Raw genomic sequence first — 4168 nt, 5'->3', positions numbered from 1 at the left:
GAAGATGTGCTGCTAAAAGAGACACATGCTGCTGGGAAAGAGACGCAAGAGACACACATTGCTGAGTGAGACATCAAGGGACATGCACTGCTGGGAGAGAGACTGAGTGTTCTTCCTGAACTTGAATTGTAGCCTCGTGCTTCCCTAATAAACCCCGTAATCTGTGAGTTCTGTGTGGCCACTTCAGTGAATTATCAAACCCAGGAAAGAGGTGGTGGGTGCTTTGGGAGGAATGGTTGGTGAAAGGGCTGGAAAGAGGCAGCATGTCTGGCCTTATAGGAATAGCCCATGGGTTTTTGATGGTGACTCTGTCTTCCTTTTGTGGGGTTAGAGGAGTTGGGAACATGTGGCCTTCCTGCCTTTTTGCAGGGATGTATTACCACAGAGTATGTAGGTCTGTCATCCTGGGTTGAGTGGTCTGCATGCACACCTTGTTAACTATTGGGCTGAGAGGCAGCCCCTGGGGGTGAGTTTTATTCCAGGACCAGAATGTATTCCAGGGCCGTAGTATTGGGGGTCTCATCACACTCCACATGACCAGTAATTCTGGTCATTACTGAGTTCCCAAATTATATTTTTAATATGATTTTATTTTTTTACCTAAACTTTTTCCTTAAAACAAGCAAACAAACAAAAACTACAGAACTGTTGCAAGAATATTCCACTGAACATACTCTTCCCCTAGAGTCCTCCAATGTTAACATCTTTGCCATGATTTTGCTTTTCTTTCTCTTTGTCTATATGCACACATTTTTTCCCATTATTATTATTTTGCTGTATCATTTTCAGAGATCTAATACTTCACCCTTAAATACTTCAGTGTGACTCTCTGAAGAGCAGTGTAATTCTCTTATATAACCTCCGTGTGATTTTCAAACTCAGAAAATTTAGGTTTAGTATAAACTATTATTCAACCTTTCACCACACTTATTCAATCTATACACTGAGCAAGTAATCCAAGAAGCTAGACTATATGGAGAAGAACATGATGTCAAGATTACATGAAGATTTATTAACAACCTGCTATATGCTTGCTATAACTTTGCTTGCTGAAAAGTGAAGATGACTTGAAGTACTTACTGATGACTATTAAGACTAAAATTTGCAGTATGGATTACACCTCAACATAAAGAAAGTGAAAATTCTCACAAATGGACCAGTAAGCAGCATCAGTATGAATGGAGAAAAGGTTACTTGGATCCACAATCAGCTCCAATGGAAGCAGCAGCCAGGAAATCAGACAACGTATTGCACTGGGCAAATCTGCTGCAAGACCTCTTTCAAGTGCTGAAGAGCAAAGATATCTCTTTGAAGACTAAGGTGACTAAGGTGTATCTAACCCAAGCCATGATATTTTCAGTAGCCTCATATGCATGTGAAAGCTGGAGAATGAATAAGGAAGACAAAAGAGGAGTTGATGCTTTTGAGTTGTGGTGTTGGCGAAGAATGCTGAGAGTACCATGGACTGCCAGAAGAACCAACAAATCTGTCTTGGAAGAAGTGCAGCCACAACGCTTCTTGGAAGCAAGAATGGCCAGACTTGGTGTCACCTACTTTGGTCATGTTGTTAGAAGGGACCATTGCCTGGAGAAGTATATCATGCTTGGTAAAGTGGAAGGTCAACGAAAGAGGGGAAGACCTTCAACAAGATGGATTGACATAGTCGCTGCAACAATGAGCTCAGGTATAGGAAGCATTGTGTGGATGGTGTACAACTGGGAAGTGTTTTGTTCTGTTGTACATAGGGTCACTGCGAGTTGGAGACTACTCTACAGCACCTAACAACAACAACATCAACAACATTATTCAATGGAATGTCCTTGGGTGGTGTTAACTTTTGCATTGGATCATTTTTACTGAAAAATTGGCAGGTCAAACCTACCCAGTAGCATTGTGAAAGAAAGATCTGGTGATATGCTTCCATATGGAGTGCAGTTTTACTCTGTAACATGGGGTATGCATGTTGGAATCTAATTGATGGCAAAAGGTACTGTTCAGTGGAGTCCCTGGATGTTGCAAACAATTAAAGCACTTGATGCTAATTATCATGGTTTTCTAGTGCTGCTATAACCTAAATAGCACAAGTGGATGGCTTTAACAAATGGGAATTTTTCTCTTACAGTTTAGGAGGCTAGAAGTCCAAATTTAGAGCACAGGCTCTAGGGGCTGGTTAAAGGCTCCTTGACCTTGGGTTTCAGCTTGCCTCCTATTCCAGGCCCACTGGAACTGGAGGCAGCTCGTAACTCAGGCAATTGCTGGTTCCTGAGGCAGGTAAAATAGCACAGTCCCAAGATGAGCAGGAAAAATGGCAGTTTCAAGTCCAAGAACAATCTCAAGATAGGCAGGCAACACAGCAGGCCACTGGTTCAAATCCAGAAACTGGAGATGAGGACTCAGCCAAATGCAGGATCCAAATACTCCAAAAGCTAGAGACATTTTCCAGAACTTCTCCTTATATACTGGAAGCTGGCTACAACCCCAAGGCAACTACTTAGCTGCTCATAGTAGATTCCCCCATGGAGGTGGTTACAACTATATCCAGCCACTCATAACCATGGCTCAGCCAAGTTGACACACAACCTCAACTATTACATTGCACCCTTGTCAACTTGGCACCTATACAGAGCTCCTTCATTGAGTTGCCTGCATTTCCTAGTCTATCTGAGTGGCGAACTCACCCCCTTGGCCTGGAAGGCCCCATTCTTCTTCTCTTTGGAGATGACAGCCCTGCTCCCTCACTTGCAGGCAGCTGATATTGCCCCCATCCACTAGCACTCATGTACAGCAGCCTCACAATCCAGAATGGAGTTGGTGAAGGTCTGACTGATGGTTCCATCCTCTGAAACCCCAGAGGCCACAGCCCTAAACTTTGAGACTGAAGCTCTGCTTCTAATTTCTTTGGGGTCTTCAGCTTCTGTCAATTAGTACCTAAAGGCAACACATTCTGCCAGGAAGCTTCCTGCCCAAAGACATTCAGCTTTCTCATTCCTGGGCTGAAAAGCCCTCCACTCTGTCTCATGCCAGTCTCTTGGCTCTGCTGCTGTTGTCTCTCTGCCATGGTCTCAGCACAGAAGTCTCAGACCCAGGGATGCACTCCACTCCTCCTTCCACATTTTAGGAATCTGTTAGAGCAGCATCCTGTTTTCTTGGTACCAAATTTTGTCTCAGTTCTCTAGTGTTGCTATAACAGACATACCACAGGTGGATGACTTTACAAACAGGAATTTTTCTCTTACAGTTTAGGAAGCTAGAAGTCCAAATTCAGAGTGCAGGCTCTAGGATTGGTTGAAGGTGTCTGGACCTTGGGCTTCAACTCTGCCTCTTATTTCAGGCCCACTGGAGTTAGAGACATCTTCTAACTCGGGCTGCTGAGGCTGATAAATCCAAGGTTAGTAGACAAAATGGCACAACCTCAAGATCAGCAGGCAACACATCAGGTCACTAGTTGAAGTCCAGGAACAATCCCAAGATCAGCAGGCAACAAGGGAAGCCACTGGTTCAAGTCCAGAAACTGGAGATGAGGACTCAGACAAATGCAGGATCCAAATGCGCCAAAGCTCAAGACCTTTCTCAAAACTTCTCCTTATATATTGGAAGCAGGCCACACCCTCAAGGCAACTACTTAGCTGCTCACAGAAGATTCCACCATGGTGTTGATTACACCACATCCAATCTCATCATGGGAAATAACTTCATGCAGCTGCAAAGTGACTCAAAGTCATGGCCTAGCCAAGTTGACACACAGCATTAACTACCACAGTAACTGAAAGGTTGAAAGTTCGAGTCTACACAGAAGTACCACAGAAGAAAGGCCTGATGATCCACTTCTGAAAAAGCAGTGGTTGACAACTTTTCATATGGAAAATAGTTTTATTCTGACTCACATAGAATTACCATGAGTTGAAAACAACTCAACAGCAACTTGTTTTATTATTATTATAGAACAAATTATATTATTATTATATATTATTATATTACAATTATTATATTGTATTACAAGTTATATTATTATTATTATAAAATCCATATTCAAATTTTGCTCATTGACCCATGCCAAAGGGGCAAGGAGGCCACATCTTCTGACCTCCTCTAACCCCACAAGAAGAAGACAGAATTACCATCAGTAGCCCAAGGCCTATTCCTGTGAGGACAGACATGCCGCTTCCCT

Source organism: Orycteropus afer, unplaced genomic scaffold, assembly GCF_000298275.1.
Source record: "Orycteropus afer afer isolate SDZICR_OR568_19922 unplaced genomic scaffold, OryAfe1.0 scaffold00262, whole genome shotgun sequence".
Classification (NCBI taxonomy): Eukaryota; Metazoa; Chordata; class Mammalia; order Tubulidentata; family Orycteropodidae; genus Orycteropus; species Orycteropus afer.
The sequence above is the reverse complement of the archived record's forward strand: the minus strand, read 5'-3'. Positions refer to the sequence as shown.